This window comes from Dasypus novemcinctus, chromosome 5, assembly GCF_030445035.2.
Source record: "Dasypus novemcinctus isolate mDasNov1 chromosome 5, mDasNov1.1.hap2, whole genome shotgun sequence".
Taxonomy (NCBI): domain Eukaryota; kingdom Metazoa; phylum Chordata; class Mammalia; order Cingulata; family Dasypodidae; genus Dasypus; species Dasypus novemcinctus.
In genome coordinates this window covers 39,512,555-39,533,849 of record NC_080677.1, presented here as the reverse complement: position 1 = coordinate 39,533,849, position 21,295 = coordinate 39,512,555, and the positions used below count along the sequence as shown (strand labels likewise).

Here is a 21,295-nt window from a genome sequence, read left to right as displayed (position 1 = left end):
AATGGATTTACAGATTCAATGCAATCCCAATAAAAGTTCCAACAGCATTCTTTTACTGATCTGGAAAAGCCAATTATCAAATTTATTTGGAAGGGTAAGGTACCTCAAATAGTCAAAAATACCTTGAAAAAGAAAAACAAAATTAGCAAAATCATACCACCTGACTTTAAAGCATATTACAAAGTCATAGTGGTCAATACCTGTGTATTGACACAAGAATAGACATATTGACCAAAAGAACAGAATTGGGAGTTCAAATATAGACCCAACTGACACTCAGCAAGACCACCAACCCACTCAACTGGGACAGAATAATCTCTTCAAAAAATTGGGTTTAGAAAACTAGATATCCATATCCAAAAGAACGAAAGAAGATCACCATCTCATGCCCTATACAAAAATTAACTCAAGACGGATCAAAGATGTAAATATAGCAGTCAAGTCCATAAAGCTCCTAGAAGATATGCAGGGAAGCATCTAGTAATAGGAAAAGTTTTCATAAAATTTATACCCAAAGGATGAGCAATGAAAGGGGAAAAAAGATAAATGGAACCTCTTCAAAATTTAAAACTTTTGTGCTTCAAGGGAATTTATCAAGAAAGTTAAAAGGCAGTCCATTCAATGGGAGAAAATATTGGGAACCATCTACCTGATAAGGACCTTAAAATCCAGCATATCATTATATATGAAATCTTACATCGCTAAACTAAAAAGACAAACAAACCATTTTAAAAATGGGTGAGAGATTTGAGTAGACACTTTTCCAAAGAGGAAATACAAATGGCTAAAATGCACATGAAAAAATGTTCAATGTCTCTATCTAGTAGGGAAATGCAAGTCAAACTATTGCTGGGAGGAATGTGTAATGGTGCAGCCAATGTAGAAGACGATTTGGCAGTTCCTCAGGAAGCTGAGTATAGGATTGCTATATATGATCCAGCAATTCCACTATTAGGAATAAACCCAGAAGAATGGAAAGTGGGTATACAAACAGATATATGCACACAAATGTTCATTGCAGCATTATTCACAATTGCCAAGAGTTGGAAGGAACCCGAGTGTCCATCAACAGATGAATGGATAAAAAAATGTGTTATATACATATGATGGAATATTACTCAGCTGTAAGAAGGAAAGAAGTATTGACAAATGCAACAACACGGAAGAATCTTGAAGATCTTATGTTGAATGAAGTAAGCCAGTCACTAAAGGACAAATACTGCATGATCTTACTGATAAGAACTAAGGATATTGAGCTGACTCACAAAGGTAAAGTTAGGTTACCAGGGGATAAAAAGCCAATAGAGAGTGATGAGCCAATGCTCGGAACCTATGATAAGGTGAATGGGGGAGGTTTGACAGTGAATGGGGTTATGGTGATGCAGCAGTATGAATGGAGTAGACGATCCTGGAGTGTGTGTGTGAGTGGAGTTAGGGGGATGGGCTGGGCTATCCACAGAGCTGGGGGGATGGTTGGAGAAAGGAAAAGGTGAATTCTGGGGAGGTAAATGACTGTGGTTGAGAATACAATTGTGGGAGTGCTCATCTCAATCTCAAGCAGGGTGGGCATCAACATCCCAAAATCCTCAAGTTTGAGGAATGACCAAAATAAGGTGGGAATGCAGTCATGGACCAAAGTAGACTTATTAGTATTGTAATAATGAAGAACTTGTAACATTGATATAAGGATGGTGGTTACCATAGATTCTGAGGGGAGAGGAAGTGAAGAATAGGTGGAACAAAGGGCATTTTATGGCATTGGAATAGTTCTGCATGATTTTGCAATGATGGATACAGGTCATTAAACATTTTGTCAAAACCTATAAAATTGAATGGTGCAAAATGTAAACCATAATGTGAACTATTTACCATGGTTAGGAGCAATGCTTCAAGTTTTGTTTTTCAATTGTAACAAACGCACCATACTTATGTAAGATGTTATTAATAAGAGAAAATGTGAGTGGAGGAGGGGATGTGGTATATGGGAATCCCCTGTATTTTTTATGTAACTTTTCTATAACCTAAAACTTTTTAAAAAATAAAGTTAAAAAAGAATACTGAGGCAAATATTAACCCAATTAAACATTTACATAGTTAAAACATCTATGCTTAGCACTATAAAACTCTTGTTTTGAAGTATGGACAAAAGAAGAAATGTGTATAAGAAAAAAAAAGATACATCTATCTACTTGAATTTTAGGATTAGAATAACTAAAAAGAATGGACCCTATTGAAGTAATACATTACAATTAAAATGATTTTAAAAGTTAACTTCTTAAGGGAAATGAAGCATGCAGCATTTAGGTTATGGCATTTAAATTTCAATCTAGCTCCATCTGTTTTCTTAACAATAGTCTAGAATTGCTAGTCAGATTTCAAACATGAGTTTTTCCATTTCTGTAGTTTTTGATAAAGCCAAGGTAATAGTATTTAGCGAAGACCCTAATTCTGCTTGCCTTCTCATTAATTATTAGACTTTGGGAAAGTTATTTAATCTCTGTAAGTCTTACTTTTTTACTTCTGCAAGAAGTAGGTGTTATAGGTTGAATGTGTCTCCCGAAAAGACATGTTCACCTCCTAATCCCATGTTCTGTGAATGTTACTTTATTTGGGAATAGGGTCTTTGAAGAGGTTATTAGTTAAAATAAAGCCAAACTGGATTAGAGGGTCTTAATGCAATATAACTGGTGTTCTTATAAAAAAGGGGAAATAGTGATAGCCAGATCCTGAGCCTCAACAGACTCCAGCACCTACAATCTGATTTATTGGACTTACCACACTCAGCTAAGATGGAGGTGAAGAAGGACAACCACCACACCATGGAGCCTAGAGTGATTACAACTGAAAATGGGAGGATTGCATCCAGCATCCAGGTGGAATCTGAGCCTCCTCTTGACATAAAGGTGCAATGGACACAACCAATCCAGTGTCCACATAGAAGAGGTGGCATTGGATTGGGAAAAGTGGACATAATGGACAAAGGGTATGGGGAAAGGCAGGAAGAGATGAGAGGTGGAGGCATCTTCGGGACATGGAGCTGCCCTGGATGGTGCTTCAGAGGTAATCACCGGACATTGTAAATCCTCACAGGGCCTGCATGATGGAATAGAGGAGAGTATGGGCCATGATGTGAACCAATGTATATGAGGTGCAGAGGTGCCCAAAGATGTACTTACCAAATCCAATGGATGTGTCATGATGATGGGAACGAGTGTTGTTGGGGGTGGGGAGAGGGGGGGTGGGGGGGTGGGGTTGAATGGGACCTCACATATATATTTTTAATGTAATATTATTACAAAGTCAATAAAAAATAAAAAAATTAAAAAAAAAAAAAAAAAAAAGGGGAAATAGGACACAGAGACACATGGCAGAATACTATATGAAGATGGAGACAAGAAAGAGAGCCACATGAAGATGCAGACAGATGCATCTACAAGGCAAGGAATGCCAAGGATTGCTGCAAACTCCAGAAGAGATAAGGGAGCATTCTCCCCCAGGGGCTTGAGATGGAGCTTGGTCCTGCCAACATCTTGATTTCAGATTCCTACTATCCAAAACTGTGAGACTCTGTTGTTTTAAGCCATCCAGTTTGTAGTAATTTGTTACAAAAGTCCTAGAAAGTTAAGACAATAGGTAATGGTAACTACCTGTGTTAGTGGTTGTGTGACGATTAAATAAAATAATGTGTTTTCTGTATTTATTTTATTGAAGTATATCATTCATACATTAACATATTTAAATATATATAAACATATATAAACAATAAGTGCATAGTAAAAGTTGTGAAGATAAAAAACAAACATGCAGATCATCATGCAGGCTTCCTATACATTACCCCACCACCAACACTTTTCATTGCTGTGAAACAATTGTTACACACTATGAAAGAGCATCATCAAAATATTACCACTACCTATAGACCATATTGTACATTTGGTGTATTCTTCCCCCAACCCACCCAATTATTAAGACCCTCTCTTACTATTAGTATTTGTTATATAGCTCATGAGAGAAATTTTCATATTTGTCCTGTTAACCACGGTCCACTTTAATGTTTTAAATAAAGTACCTGACTCATGGTAGGGACACAGAAATGTGAGTTCCCTTCCCTTCCAACATTGAGGGAAAGAATATTTATGAACTCAGGATACTAGGAAAGCCTGACTTTTGAAATCTGAGGAACAGTGAATATCTTATTTCCATTTAAATGCATTTCATTTAATCATTAAATATTCTTCTTAATTAAAACTTGGTATGGGAACAAGGGATAGGACTGTAAACCAATTTAAACAACATAATAAAGTTATTTACCATCTGATATCCTTCAAAACTAAGGAAACACAAAGTTTCCTTTTTAAAATCTCAGCAATTCTATGAAGGGCCAGTAGGTGAAGGTTATAAAAAGACACCCTATATTTTCCTAAATTATAGACAATGATTTCCATTTTTAAGACCACTTCTGGCTTTAGGGAAGCCTTTGCTCCTCATCCTATGTTGGATGGCATTATTAATGGCAAGATGGGATAAATATTTTCTCCTGCCTTCACTTTCAGACTTTTAGATGCCAAGTAGAGTTAATTTTGTCCTGCGCTCGCTTCTTAAGGGAACATTCACATCCCTTGAATTGGCTATCTCACAAAGGTAATTTATCATTCATCTAAAGGTCTGAGGTACAACACATATTTTCCATTGTTTCAGGATGCGTGAAAGAGGAGCCCTCCTGAAGCCCTTTACGCTATGTGGACATCACAAAGCTGTTTCTGCCTATTGGTAGCACGGTGATCTGAGCTGGCATGGGACAAACCCCACTCTTGATAAAAATACTAGAAATGGTGGATAACATATCTCAACATTTAAAAAAAAAATGAGTATGTAGACTGGAGAGAAAGAGAAGGATATATCTATTTTGCCAGCAGTGAGAAAGGTACCATAGGACTTAACATAAGAATGTCCTTGCCGTGTATGTGCATTCATCTGAATGAACATAGGTGATAAAGCCTGGGGCTAAAATTGAAATGTCATTCAAAGGGAGACGAGACCACTATGACTGAGTGATGGGAATTTTGCTGGATCTTCATGAGCCCAAGAAGTCTTGAGAAGCTTTCCTTCCATTCAAGGCAATAGCTGAAGGGATAAAGTCATATGGGAGAAATCAAGACATCAAGTCTATATAATATGTATGGATAAAATTGTTTATATTAACGGAGCATAAAGCTCAAGCTGAGAAATTAGGATAAATTAGCCCTCATCCCTACCATGCCCTGACAAAAATTCCATATAGACACAGTTTCATAGCCCAAGGCACATGGAACACAGATAGGAAAAAATATCTCCTACTGAGGAGGTGCTCACAATTGCATAGATACACACAAAGGATAAATAAGTCATAATAGGGGTGAGTCAATAGATGCAAATGTGAGAGAACTAGCATGGAAACAACTGGAAATAATAGAAGAATCTAAAAGAAAACTAAAAATTAGAATTTTAAATATATTAGAAAGGTAAAAGAGAAAATACAAGCCATAATGACTAAAAACGTTGCAGTGAGGGGAAAAAAAGAAACAGGCAGATAGGTAAAAACCAAATTAAACTTCTAAAAATGAAAAACAGGAATAATTAAATGAAAAACTAAATGAATTGGTGAAATGACTGATCATATCTAGCTGATGTCTGGTAAACTGAAAGATAAAGCAGTTGCAATCACAGAAAGCAAATCAAAGGTTCAAGATGTTGAAGGGTCCTGGGGAATATAATGAGAAGGTCCAATACATGCAGCAGGAATTTTAGAAAGAAAAAATAGAATGCCTCTCCTCAAAAGTGTTATTTAAAGATAGAATTAAAGAAATACATGCAAATGTTTTCACATATGTAGCAGTTTGATATAGTTATGAATTCCAAAAAGAAATATTGGATCATGTTTGTAATCTGGTCTCTACCTGGGCATGATTAAGTTATGATTAGGGCTTTGATTGGGCCATGTCATTTGGGGCTTGAGATAAAAGATAAAAGGCATGGCAAAGGACAGAGTTGAGGGTTTCTGATGTTGGAGTTTTGATGCTGGAGTTTGATGCTGAAGCCTTAAGATGGAGCCCCAGGAAGTCAGCATGCAGAGGAAAGAGAAGCAAGCCCTGGGAAGAGAGGACCTGAACCAGGAGAAGAAGGAATAGAGGCATAGAGACAGCTCCTTAGACACGGCAGAAACCCCAGAAAGAGAGACAGAGCTATTTACCGGAGAGTCTACAGCTGACCTTGTGGAGAAAGGCAAAGTCTAGAGAGCCTCATAGTCTACAGCCAACCCTGTGGAGAAAACAGAGGAGCTGAGCCCATAGGAACACAGGAAGCCTGAACTCTCACAAATGTCAGCAGCCATCTTGCTCCAACACATGGAAATAGACTTTGGTGAGGGAAGTAACTTATGCTTTATGGCCTAGTTAACTGTAAGCTCCTGCCTCAAATAAATACCCTTTATAAAAGTCAGCAGATTTCTGGTATTTTACATCAGCATCCCTTTGGCTAACTAATACAACACAGAAGAGGATAATCTGGAAGGATAAATAAAAAGAGAATTCTACCTATGCCCATCATTGTTAAACATAATATATCAAAAAACAAAAAGAAAAAAAATTTAAACATCCATTTAAAAAAATTAATTTTTAACATTGTATTGCAATATAAGACTGTTTTTACAAAATATAAATACAAATATACTAGAGAGAAGAAAACAGAATAGCAGCTATGTACAGTAGGGGAAGGATAGAGAGATTGAGAAGTGATTAGTTTTGTTTGTTTGATTAGTTTTTGTTTTTAGTATTATTACTGGAATAATGAAAATGCTCTAAAAGTGAGTGATGAATGCATAATTATGTGATTATGCTGAATATAGTTTGGATTGATTTATGCTGTATTAATATGTATCAATAAAATGATTTGCTTAAAAAAAAAGATTCTTCCACAGGAACTGGTTCTTTCCCCAGTTTTCTCTAACTCCTTAAATGGTATCACTATTCCTCAAGTTGTTCAAGCTAAAACCTTGGTGTCACTCTTCACTCTGGTTCCTTCAAGTCCACATCCTATCATTAGATAAAGTCTATTTACTTCTATATTCTAAATGCCACCTGAAAATGACATCTCCTGAACACCTCCAAAGCCATCTCCCTATTCCATGACCTCTTCATCTTTCACCTAGAGAACTCAAATCACCTTCCAGCTGATCTCTCACCTTACTGGCCCCTGCAGTCAACTCACACCACATCCTTGCTCAAACTATCCTATAGTTTCCATCTTATTCAGAGCAAAATCAAAACCCATTTCTTTACCCTACAAGCTCCTTCAAGATCTCACACCTCTGCTTCTGATTCCTCCCAATCTCACTCTTCATTAGTCACTACCAGTTATGTTACCAGATTTTATTTAGGTTCTTGACTATGCTGCAGAAATGAATTTCAAGAGCACATCAGGTGAGTTAGGCCAGTAATTTATTCAGGTAGGGAGGAATGAGAAATGGGAGAAAATAGCAGATGAGGAATCTGAGATAGAGAGGCAGTGGATTGAAAAGTGATAAAGTGGGCTGACTTACACACTACAATTTCCAATTAAAGATTACATGTGCCCAGGTTTTATCTGCGTGGCCACATGGCAGAGGAAAAATGGCAAGAGCGGTACACAATGGGCAGGAACAGGTCCAGAGGCACGAGAGAGCTTATTCAGGCCTCATGCACCTGGCTTTTTGAATGGTTAATTATTCCACCCTTTGCTAATGGCAGGGGAGGAGTTCCAGCAGTTTGCTGTTTTGATTGATTACCCTACCCATCAATCCCCAATGAGGGCCCAATGATAAAGTCCTTGGGGAGTATCAGGGGCTTCTCCTGGATCCCAGAAGAAGTCTTTGTTCTGAATGGCACAATTTTGGGAATGGGAGTCTTCCAGCAGCCATCTTGGGGGTTACTGATATCCACATGGACTCTCTGCCAGGTTCCAGATCTGTCTATCGATTCCTTATCTTATTAGCCTGCTTCAGTTACATAGTCTGAGCTCTTTCTCACCCTAGGGCCATTGTTCTGCCTGGGATGACATTCACCCACATACCTTGTTCTCTTGTATTTATGTTTATTCTGAAGATCTCCTTTTCAGAAAAGCCTTCCCTGGTCACCTTCCATAACTCTTCTTTATGATTTCTTTTAACATTCAAATGTGACAATATTACATGCTTATTGGTTTATTTGCTTGACCACCCCTCAACTTGAATGTAAATTCCACGAAAACTTTCTATATTATACTGTGACTAGAACTCTGCCCGACACATTGTAGGTCTTCAATAAAATATTTGTTGAATAAAATAAATGAACCTTATACTGAACAAAGAGAGGGGTTACATAGTTTTTTAAAAACACACATTGAATATTTTACAAATGTTGGCCTGGAAAAGACAAATTCAAGGGGAATTCCAGGGAAGATGTTGAAGTAGAGAGCTCCCAGAACTCAATCCTTCCACCAAAATAACTACTAAACAGGTATTAACTGTCTGAAAACAACTATTTTGAAACTCCAGGGGCCAGAAAAACACTGTACAGCATCCAGGGAAAAGCTGGAGAAAGAGGCTGATACACTGTGGTAAAGAACTGCAAAAAGCTCTCTCCAAGCAGCATTACTGCAGCCCATCCCTTGCCGTCATGGGGTCTAGCCCTGGCTAGCTGCTGCTGACAGAAAGGAACCTAAAAATTCTATTCCCCAAAAACAGGGATATGCATAGCTGATCACTGATCCTGGCTTTCGATTAGCAAATTCAGATCACAATCTCCCTGCTCTGAGGGCAACTATTATTTCAAGCTATCCCAGACAAAGGCTGGGCATAGCCATTTTTTCACCTCTCCTTGGACTAGGTAGAGGCCACAGAGATTAAAAGATGCAGGGCTTTCTCAGGGCTAATGGGAGAAAGTCAGCTGAAGGGCTGCATTTGCGAGGCAGGCCAGGAAAGCTCAGCTTTGGGGAGCCATAAGAGAAGATTTGGGCATCCTTCCTGACCCCCTTCATGAGGCACTTTGGAGCCCCTCTGCACCCACTTCATGGGTCCCTCGACCCTGTTTTGGTATGAAAGACAAAATCAGAAAACTCCTGCCCCAAACGACTTCCTCCCAGACTTTGTCCACTAGGCCAAACCAGGCCGCATAAGACAAGGAAAGGAATGTAAAAAACTACAGAGGCAGACAGTCTGGAGCAAAGGGCTGCCAGTTTCAGATAAAAGGGAGAAGGACATTTACACACTGGGGAACAAAGGGGACAACCAAAGTCCTATAAAAAAAGGAACTCCAAAACAACTAAAATTCAATAGCCCAGGACAAGACAAAGGCCCAGTAAGACAAAGAAAACCCTGCACAGGATACTGGCCTTGGGCAGACCTTACATATAGTACGGTTGAACCTCAAAAAATCTCTGGCTTATCACCAGCTGGTTACAAAATGAGGAAACAGACATTTCAAAAAGTAAAGCCCACAGTTAATATTTTAAAATATTAAACTGTTCAGGGTGCAACAAAAGAGTACATGACAAAGAAACAGGAAATGACGGCCCATCCAAAGTAGAGGATAAAAATCCAGAAAACAGCAATAAAGAAAAACTCAAGAATGTAGACATACCATGAAAAGTCTTTAAAAATTAATCTTAGAATTTGCTTAAGGAGATGAAGGACAGTACAGAGAAAGTACAGGATATCAGGAAAACAATGAGTGAACAAGAGTTTCAGTAAAGGGATAGAAATTTCAAAAAGGAACCAAACAAAACTACTGGAGTACTACTATTGTAGTAGACCACAATAACTGAAATGAAAAATGCCCAGGAGAGTTTCAAGAGCAGAATGGAACTGGCAGAAGAATCAGTCGAACTGAAGACATGATACCTGAAATGAGTCAGCCTGAAGAATAGAAAAGAAAAAAAATATATTAAAAGCAAAAATATCCTAAGATGGCTTTGGGACATCATCAAGCACACCAATGTATGTGTTACAGGAGTCCAAAGGAGAAGAGAGAAAGGTGCAGAAGAGCCAAAGATATAATGAGGAGAACTTCCTAAACTTAGCAGGAGATGTGAATAAGCACATCCCAGAGAACATCAATAAGGATAAACATGAGGAAAAATATACTCCATCATATACTGATTATACAATCAAATGCAAAAGACAAAGGGAGAGTTCTGAAAGCTGCAAGAGAAAAGCAAAATGTTACATATAAGCAAATATCAGTAAGACTGAGTGCCAATTTCTCACGAGAAACCACAGAGGCAAGATGGCAGTGGGTAAAATACTTAAGGTATTGAAAAAAAACAATAGTCAGCCAAGAATTTTATATCAAGCAAGACTCTCTTTCAAAAATGAGAGCGAGATTAAGAAATTCTCAGATAAACAGAAGCTGAGGAACCAACAAGCAATGCTAAAGGGAGTTCTCCAGACTGAGAGGAGAGGATACTATACAATAATTCAAAGGAGCATTAGAAAAACTAAAGACTTGTGATAAAGGTAACTATTTAGGAAATAATAAATGCTCATATTGTTGTATTGTATTGCTTGGTATGTAACTCAACTTCTTACTACCTACAGGTGCTAAAATGCAAAAGCATAAAAAGTAATAAAAAATCTAGATTTTTGGACTTAGAAGATAACAAGTGATAACAAGTACAAAAAATGGTGGGGGGGGTGGACAGAAGGGAATAAAAAGTATATGTGGGGAAGCAGCTGTGGCTCAATCAGTTGGGCTCCTGTCTACCATATGGGAGGCCCTGGGTTCACGTCCAGGGGCCTCCTTGTGAAGGCAGGCTCGCCCGCACACTGCGGAGAACTGTAGACCCCGGTGCTGCGAAGAGCCGCTTACCCGCAAGCGCTGCGTAGTGTCACCGGCCCACAAGCTTCATGGAGTGCCAACTCAGCAAGGTGACCCAACAAAAGGAGAGACAAGCAAAAACACAGAAGAACATGCAGTGAATGGACACAGAGAGCAGACAGCAAGCAAGCCACAAGGAGTGGGGGGATTAAAAAAAAGTATTATGTGCTGATGTGATGCTATTGAAGTTAAGTTGGTATAAAACCAAACATAATTGTTACATATTTAGGATGTTAAATTGTAACCCTATGGTAACCACAAGGAAAACCAATGAAAAATATATCCAGATAGAAATGAGAAAGCGCTCAATAAGGTAAAACCCAAGAAGGCAAGTAAATACTTTAAAAAGGCTTTAATGTAAGTGAGGGACAAAAAAATGTATAAGACTTACAAAGGTTAATTAGCAAAATGGCAGAAGTAAGACCAACATTATTAGTAGTGACTTTAACTGTAAATGGACTAAACTCTCCAAACAAAAGGCAAATATTGGCAGAGCAGATGAAAAAATATGACCCAATTATTTGCTGTCTGCAAAAGACATATCTTAAAATCAAAGACACAAGTAGGCTGAAGGTGAAAGGATGGAAAAATATATACCATGCAAATAGTAACAAAAGGAGAGCTGGTATAATTATACTAATATAGATAAAATAGATTTTAAGTAAAAACAGTGATAAGGAACAAAGATGGTCATTATATACTGATAGAGGGTACTATATAACAGGAAGCTATAACAATTATACAAATATATGCACTTAACAGCAGAGTCCCAAAATACATGAAGCAAATTCTGACAGATTTCAAGGGAGAAATTGACAGTTCTACATTAATAGCAGGACACTTAATTCACAATAATGGAGAGAACATCTAGTCAGAACATCAGCAAGGACATACAGGATTTGAATGGTACACTAAACCAACTAGACCTGAAAAACTGCACACAACAAAAACAGAATACATATTCTTCTCGAGTGCATATAGATCATTTTCTAGGATAGACCATTTATTGGGTCACAGAACAAGTCTCAATAAATTTAAAAGTCTTGAAATCAAACAATGTAAATTATCTGACCACAATGGAATGAAGCTAGAAATCAATAACAGAAAGAAAAATGAAAAATTCACAAATATATGTAAATAGAACCACATACTATTAAACAGCCAATTTATCAAAGAGGAAATCAGAAGTGAAATTAGGAACTATCTTTAGGCAAAAATTTAAACACAACATACCAAACTTAGAGATGTAGTGAACACAATGCTGAGAAATAAATTTAGAGCTCTAAGCACTTAAATTAAAAAAGAAGCAAGACCTCAAATCAGAGACCTAACCTCAAAACTGGAAGTACTTTAAAAAAACCCAAAGCAAGCATAAGGAGGGAAATAACAAAATTAGAGAAGAAATAAAAGAAAAAAAATTGAGAGAATCAGTAAAACCCTAAATAGGTTCTCCTAAAAGAGCAACAAAACTGACAAATCTTTAGCTGCACTGACAAAGAACAAAAGAGAAAAGGATACAAATAACAAAAAAACAGGAATAAAAAGGGGAACATTACTACTGATTCCACTGATAAAAGGACTGTATGTGGATACTATGAACAACTGTAGGCCAATAAATTATACAACCTAGACAAAATGTACAAATTCTTAGAAACACATAAACTACCTACATTGATTCAAGAAGAAACAGAAGATAGCGACGAACGAATTATGTGTAAAGACATTGAATCAGTAATCAAAACTCTCCCAACAAAGAAAAGCCCAGAACCAGGTGGTTTCACTGGGGAATTCTACCAAACATTCCAAAAAGACTTAACTCCCACTTTGCTCAAACTCTTCCAAAAACTGAAGAGAAAGAAATACAATCTAACTCATTCAATGAGGTCAATATTGCCTGCATACCAAAGCTGGATTAAGATACCACAAGAAGGGAAAACTGCAGACCAATATATCCTCTGCATATAGATGCAAAAATCTTCAAAAAAAAAAAAAATACTAGCAAACTGAATCCATATTAAAATAATTATACATCATGATCAAGTGGGATTTATCCCTGGTATGCAAGGGTTGGTTCAAAGAAAAGAAAATCAATTAATTAAAATATCACATTAATGGAATGAAGGAAAAAAATAAACACCCCACGATCATCTCTAAAGATGCAGAAAAGGCATTTGACAAAATCCAGAACACTTTCTTGATTAAAACACACACACGCACACACACTTAGAACATTAGGAATAGAATGAAACTTCCTCAAGATGATAAAGGCATATATGAAAAGTCCAAAACCAACATTATACTTAATGGTGAAAAATTGAAAGCTTTCCCTCTAACATTAGGAACAAGACAAGGATACCCATGATCACCACTCTTATATGACACTGTATTGAAAGTTTTTGCCAAGACAAAAAAAAAAAAAAAAAGAAATGAAAGGCATCCAAATTAGAAAAGAAGAAGTAAAACTTGCCCTTTTTGCAAAGACTATGATCCTATATATAGAAAATCCCGAAAAACCCACAGCAAAGCTCCTAGCACTAATAAATGTATTCAGCAAAGTGGTGGGGTATATGATCAGCACTCAAAAATCAGTAATGTTTCTATATTCAAACAACGAGCAAATGGAAGAAGAAATCAAGAAAAAACTCCATTCACAAGAGCAACTAAAAGAATGAAATATCAGGAACAAATCTTACCAATGATGTAAAGGACTTATACACAGAAAGCTATAAAACATTACTAAAAGAAATTAAAGAAGACCTAAATAAATGGAACGCTGATGGGAAGACTAAATATTCTTAAAATTCCAATAATACTCAAAGCAATTTATAGATTCAATGCAATTCCAATCAAAATTCCAACAACCTTCTTTGCAGAAATGGAAAAGCCAATCATCAAATTTATATGGAAGAGCCAAGGGCCCTGAATAGCTAAAGCTATCTCGAAAAAGAAGAATGATGTTGGTGGATTCATACTTCCCCATCTTAAAAGCTTATTACAAAGTCACAGTAACCAAAACAACATGTACAGACCAACGGACTAGAATTAAAAGCTCAGAAATCAACCCTCTCATTTACAACCAATTGATTAATGACAAGGTGGTAAAGACTATTCAATTGGGAAAGAACAGTATTTCAACAAATGGTACTGAGAAAACTAAATCTCCATGCAAAAATAAATAATAAAAAAAGAGGGCCCTTACCTCATTCCATATAAAAAATCTACTCAAAATGGAAAAAGACCTAAATGTAAGAGCTATCAAACTCCTAAAAGAAAATGTAGGGAAGCATCTTCAGGACCTTATATGAGGAAAATGTTTTCTGAGATTTTACACTTACAGGACAAGCATGAAAGAAAAAGGAGATAAATGCGACCTCATCAAAATAAAAAACTTTTATTCCTCAAAGGACTTCATCATGAAAGTAAAAAGACAACCTACAAAATGGAAGAAAATATTTGGAAAGCTCATATCTGTTAAGGGGTTAATACCCAAAATACATAAAGAAACCCTTCAACTTAACAACAAGATACAAACAATGCAATTTAAAAAGGACAAAAAAACTTGAGGAGACATCTCTCCAATGAAGATACAAAAGTAGCAAGAACATGAAAAGATGTTCAACCTCATTTGCCAATCAAAACCACAATGCAATACCATTTCCCACCCAGTAGAATGGCTGCTATTGGGGAAAAAAAGAAAATAACAAGTATAGGAGAGGATGAAGAGAGTATAGGAACACTCATTCACTGCTGGTAGTAATGTAAAACAGTGCTGCCGCTGTGGAAGATAGTTTGCCAGCTCCTCAGAAAACTAAATATAGAATTTCCATATGACCTAGCAATCCCACTACTAGGAATATACCCAAAAGAACTGACCTCAGGGGCTCAAACAGACATTTGCACATCAATTTTCACTGCAGCATTATCCATAATTGCCCAAAGATGGAAGCAACACTAAACCCAACTGATGATTGGATAAATAAAATGTGGTATATACATACAATGTAATATTATTTAGTCATAGAAAGGAATGAAATCTCAATACATGTAACAACATGTACAAACCTTGAGTGAAGTAATTATGTTGAGTGAAATAAGTCAGACACACAAAGGGATATACATTGCATAATCTCATTGATTTGAAGCAATTAAAATAAGCTAACTCAGAGTCAAAATCTAGAATATTGTTTCCCAGGGGATGCATTGGGGATAGGGAATGGGAAGTTTAGCCTTTAGATATACACAGTTCCTATTTGGAATGATGGTAATATTTTGGTAATGAATGGTGGTGATGATAGCACATCATTGTGAACATAATTAACAGCACTGAAATATATACCTAAATATGATTAAAAGAGGAAATATTAGATTGTACATATGGCAACAGAATAATTTTTTTTTTAATACATGGAACTACACTCTACGAACAGTAAACCCTAAGTTAAAACATGGACTTTTTAAAATCATTTATAACAATGAACTATCATCAATTGTAACAAATGTTCCACAACAGTGCAAGACTTTGGTTGTGGTGTCATGTATGGAAATTCTGTATTTTATGCATGATTGGTATGTAAACCCTCAACTTCTCTAATAAAGGAAAAAAAATTGGCAATAAAAATTTGGCCTGATCCTGGGACATAAAGGAAGTCCAATCAATCCATAACCGTAGACCTCAAACTCATTATAAAGAAGCAACCACGCGCAAGGAGTGCACCCATAAGGAGAGCCGCCCAGCGCGAAGGAGGGAGCAGCCTGCCCAGGAATGGCGCCGCCCACACTTCCCGTGCCGCTGACGACAACAGAAGCGGACAAAGAAACAAGACGCAGCAAAAAGACACAGAAAACAGACAACCGGGGGAGGGGAGGGGAATTAAATAAATAAAAATAAATCTTAAAAAAAAAAAAAGTAGCTGTAGATTTTAAAAAAAAATTTTAAAAAAATAAGTGTCTGAGAGCTTCTTTCACTCTCTTCTAAAAAAAAAAAAAAGAAGCAATGGAGCTGCCCACCAAAAAGAATTAAATTACAAAAGTATCAACATTTCTTTCATAAAATAAACGTCATGCCTCTATTCAAACAAAAATTTATTACAAATCTGACTGCTAAAATTGTCTAAAAGTCTGAGTATTTGCTAACTCAGGAAAGAATATTTAGTAGCTTTTATTTGCAAGGCTCTGAATTGGAGGGAATAAACAAAAGGGAAAAATAAATAAAGTATATGTCCTAAAGTGTCTGAAGTTGATTTAGGGAAATAAGATAATATATATCACTTAAGGTCAAATTTTAGGCTGTAAATGAGCCATATAAGTAAATTCAGAAGATTAGATTGAAGAAATGGCACTTTAGCTGGGACTTAGCTGATGGATAAAATCTAACAGATGCAGATAGAAAAGGAGAAGGAAATTTTTCCAAATGGAAAGTTTGGTAGTGCAAAACTATGGAAACAGAAAATTTTACAACATTTTTAGAGAAATAGCAAGTAACCTAGCTAGGTAGAAATAGAGACTTTAAGTGAACATAGCATACTGGCAACAAACTATGGAAAGCTTTAAAAGGCTATTAAATATAGTCCTTAATTGACAGATGATGAAGAACCACAAGAATTGAGGAGAAAATGAAACAAATCAAATTTATGCTTTAGAAAATTGGACTTGGCTAGGGATGTTACTGTGCTCAGAACCAGGCCCATGAATTCACAGACAAGCAAGTGCTTCCTGAGGACAAGGTAGTCACTGCAGTGCTTGGTGGGGCGGCTCCATTTATGCCTTCATTTATGCCTGGGTGGGGGAGTTGGCCCTGCAGAGGTGGGCAAAGGTAATGTCGCTGATAGGCTGTGGGCAGAGGTAGTGGTGGCTGAAGTATTTTCTAACTCCCAAGGAAAAAAAAAAAAAAGGACAGAAAGGAAATGTGTCTTCTATGGCTTTTATATCTAAAACATATTCTCAGATTCTGATAAAAGTAGATTCATGTGATGAATTCCTGCCCACATCTCTGTGACAATGAGAAAGCAAACACAGATTCCCTTGTGATTTTATTAATTTCCAATGCACTGGAAAAGCAAAAGTGTGGAAACTCTTCGCTTAAGAGTAAATACTTCAGCTTCCATCATTGAACATAAAGAAATCTTTTTTCACTTCTGAATGGGAGGTCACTAAGTGAGATGAATAATGGCCTGCAATTACTGAGCCATGCAGGATATGCTGAGTAATATCTTTATATGCAATTTGTACAACTCCTTAATTAGTTCTAAATATCAAGCTTACCCTGGCTGATAGCTAAGCTTTAATATTATCCAATTTGAGCCAAGTATGTGGTTCTGAATTTGCTTTGCAAATGGTATGTGTTTCAGGGTTGCTTATGTAGCAATATTCTGATCTCAGTTGCTACATGAGCTAACTGTATAATAAAGAAATTACAAAAATAGGCACACGACCAAAGATATACTCTTTACTGCATGATCCAGAAGTATGAAACCTAACTGAAACAATGAAAGAAACTACTAAATACTCAAATACAGCAATGTCACCTGCAGAGACAATATCCTGCAGAAAGCTGTCCTCTGGGATGTGTTTTATTCAACAGCCAACTGATGGTACTATGTCTCCAACAGTAAGAATACATGGATCTGGGAACCAAAGGGCAGAATTAAAATTGTCTTCTCTCAGCACTAACCCCATGACCCATTTATAGAACCCGTGCTTCTTGTCTCTAGAGTCTGAGACACGTGAGGCTCTTGAGGAAAATGCTTCTACCAGGAGACAGATTAAGGAGTCCACTGAAACTAAAGCTACAACCAGACTAATAGATAATAATAGGAATAATAATAATAATAATAAAAAATACAAGTTGTACTCATTCTATTGGAGGGATAATTGCCTCTGATAACCATGAGGAGTTGGCTGATATGCAACAGAGTCAGGAATGGATTCCCAGGAAATTTGTTTGTGTTCTAGCCATTCTTCCACAGCCAATGGTAATTATAAATGGATGATTATACTACCCATGACTCAAAAAGAACATGCCAATTGGAGATTCTGATCCCTTAGCAATAAGAATATGGTCACCATTAAGCAACAACTCATACCCACTGAAGTATTGAAAATATGGTAGAGGAAGAGGGTGAATACTAATTATGGCATAGGGACCAGTTGCAGCAGAGAGCTTTATAGCTGGTTTACTAATCCTTGTGCATTGATTCTTTTGTGGAGATTATCCTATCTACCACCTTAAAGGCTTCGCAAGCTATTGCACGTAATATAAGTCATGAACAGATATAATGGAGAAGGGGGTGGATTCTATCATAGACTTCTTATTCCACATATCCCTCAGCCCAGTGTTTTCCTCCAGCAATTTCTAAATAATCAGTTGTAATCAAGTGTCACTTGATGGCATTTCACATCAGTTGCTCTACAAATTGCTCACCTTCTGCTCTGGCACTTCTCTGCCACCTCCATGTGGGATACATGCAAGAACTTTCTCAGCCATTCTAACACACAATACCTAACCAAGAGTGTATATAAGCTAGTGGATAAACAGACAATTTTGAGATGCATTTTACAGAGCTCCTGGAAAGGTTCATAGTGTAATTGATTCCAGCTATACACAGGTATGATCAGCTCAGTAATGCACTCTTGGATTGAAATCCCCTCCTTCCCTGTTTCACTCTTCCTAGTTGCCCATATTCTACTTCCTTGGAATTTCTTAGCAAGGCAAACTACATTTATGAAAGTCCCTATCTCCAGTTATGCTGTTTTGAGGGACATAAGTTAAGACATTTAGGAATCCCTGACATATATGGCAGTCTACCATAAAACCCTTATCTTTTCAGATAATTTCAGTTCTTCAAATGGTAAAAAATATCTCCTTTGGAAATAATGGATTCAAAATAAAAAGAAAGTCTATTACCAGATTTATTCTCTACTGATGGTACCACAGATAATTTTTTTCAGAAAGAAAACTGTTTTGTAGGGAATTATTAATAGTGAGATCTGAAGTATTTCTTCAACTGATTTAACAGTTTAATAATGTATATTCTTATTCAGTTTTTATTCTACTACTAATTCTAACCATTTTTTCTAATAATATCCCAACTGCTGAATTCCAGAGAAACATTATTGTTGAAAGAAATAAGCTAAAATTTAAAAAGGAAAATAATCTACACTAAACAGAAATAATACCAAAAGAGAAAACTGATTATTACAATGATTAAGAATGTAAAAAATACTGAGGTATAGGTTTTTATCTATGTATACACTATTCATCTATTAGAATAGTGTCAGTGTTTCTCTAGATGGATATATATGGAATTTTAAAGTTTTAATTTATAGCATACACACAAATTTTCATTTATATAACCAAGTAGTCACAAATTAAAAGGAAATTATTTTTCTGTCCTTAATTATTCTACAATTAAATAAAAGAATTACGTCCCAAATTAATAAGTTCCCCTAAATTATATATGGAATAAACATTATAAAGATTGTTTCCCTATATATGTTCTAAAAAAAGGAAAATGATTTTTCCATTGTGAATGATTAAAATCATAAAAGATGAAGTGAATTATAATCACATCACACCTATTCAATATGATTTTCCATGACACAATTGTCATTTGTTACAAAATCAAATACAAATGTCTAACCTGAATCTGATAGTGGTAGGCAGAATTCTAAGATAGCACCCAAGAGTTCCACCACTTAGTATATTTACCTTGTAGATCCCTCTTGCATTGATTCTGAGAGTGGAAATACAATGGATTTCACTCTTATGATTGTCAAGTTATATGACATGGGTATAATGTAATAGGACAAAGATGAAGAGACTTTTTAGATATAAGTAAGGTCCCAAATCAGTTGACTTAGAGGTAGTCAAAAGGAAAAATATCCTGAGTGAGCCTGACTAGTCAGATAAGTCTTAAAAAGGATTGTGTCTTTTCTGAAGCAAGAGATTTGAAGGATGAGAAAGATTCTCCTGCTGGCCTTGAAGAAGCAAACCTGCCTTAGTGGAAGAGGATGGGACCACATAGACTAGGACTTGAAGGTAGCCTTTAGGAATTAAAGGTGGCAACAGCAAAAAAGAAGCAAGGACCTTGGTCACACAGTTGGAAAAAAATGAATACTACCTACAATGTCCATGAGCCTAGAAGAGGACTCTGACTCTAGATGAGAACACAGCCAAGCCAACACCTTGATTTCAGCTTTGTGAGACTCTAGCAGAGAACCCAGCTACTCTGTTCCTGGAATTCTGATATATAGACCCTAGGAGATAATAAAGGGTTGCTTTTTTAAACTCCTAAGTTTATTTTAATGTTACACAACAACAGAAAACTGATACACTGGTAAACTAGAATGGAATGTGTACTTTTATTTCTAGCTGAATGTTAACAATGTAGGCTCAAATGGTTATTTTAAAAAGTTAAATAAATACCACTATCTTAAGCATCTAAAAAATATTAAACTTATGTTTCCATAGTATTTCTATATTTTTAAAAAGTTACCAATTACTTTTAATTGAATTATTTTTCTGAAAGCAGGAGGCAAGACGAAAAATGTTGTAGTATTAATTTAAAAATTGAATTGAAAGTAAAATATGTAACATAAGTGGAATGATGAGTTTATTTTCCCTATTTGAGGGATGATTTTTGAAAATGTTTCACTGGTGTTCAACTCTGGTATTAGGTATTCCTTACGCATTACTGTTTAGGAAAAATTGAGGATGTGAAGTTAATGAGAGCAATTGGTTAAAGAATAATTCTAAATACAACCAAGGAGATATAAGGTATTAACATTTCTGTGCATTTAGCGTATGCCTACCACTGTGCTAACTGCTTTACATAAATTATTTAATGCATTGTTTACAATAATTCTAAAAGGCACATATCTTATTTTAGAGACCCAAGATCTTAAAATTCAAAAATATAAGTAATTTGTTCAATGTCACTCAGTAAGTAACAGAGCTAAAATTCTAACTGGGGTTGATATCTGATTCAAAACGTTATTTTGCTTGGCTGGTTTAAATTCAAGCTCCTCTTTTTTTTTTCTCTTGTAGCAGTTTAATATAATTAATGAATTCCAAAAAGAAATATTGGATTATGCTTGTAATCTGATCTGTACCTGGGCATGAATGAGTTATGATTAGGACATTGAGTCCCCACCCACCAAATTGTGGGGACTCACAGATAAAAGGAATAGCAAAGGACAGAGTTGGAGCTTTTGATGTGGGGATTTCTGATGTTGGAGTTTGATGCTGAAGACCCGGGAGGTCAGCACGCAGAGGAAAGAGAAGCCAGCAGCAGGAAGGAAGGAGGCTTGAACACAGAGAAAAGCAAGCCCCAGGAACATGGGAACCCAGAAAGCCTGAGCCCTTGCAGACATCGGCAGCCATCTTGCTCCAAATAGACTTTGGTGAGGGAAGTAACTTACGCTTTATG

General features: G+C 36.4%; 1 pseudogene; it reads left to right on the top strand.

Moving 5' to 3' along the window:
* The first annotated feature begins 1,106 nt into the window (after nt 1-1,106).
* Nucleotides 1,107-21,295, top strand: part of LOC101429216 (heat shock protein HSP 90-beta-like) — a 38,506-nt pseudogene continuing 18,317 nt past the window's right edge.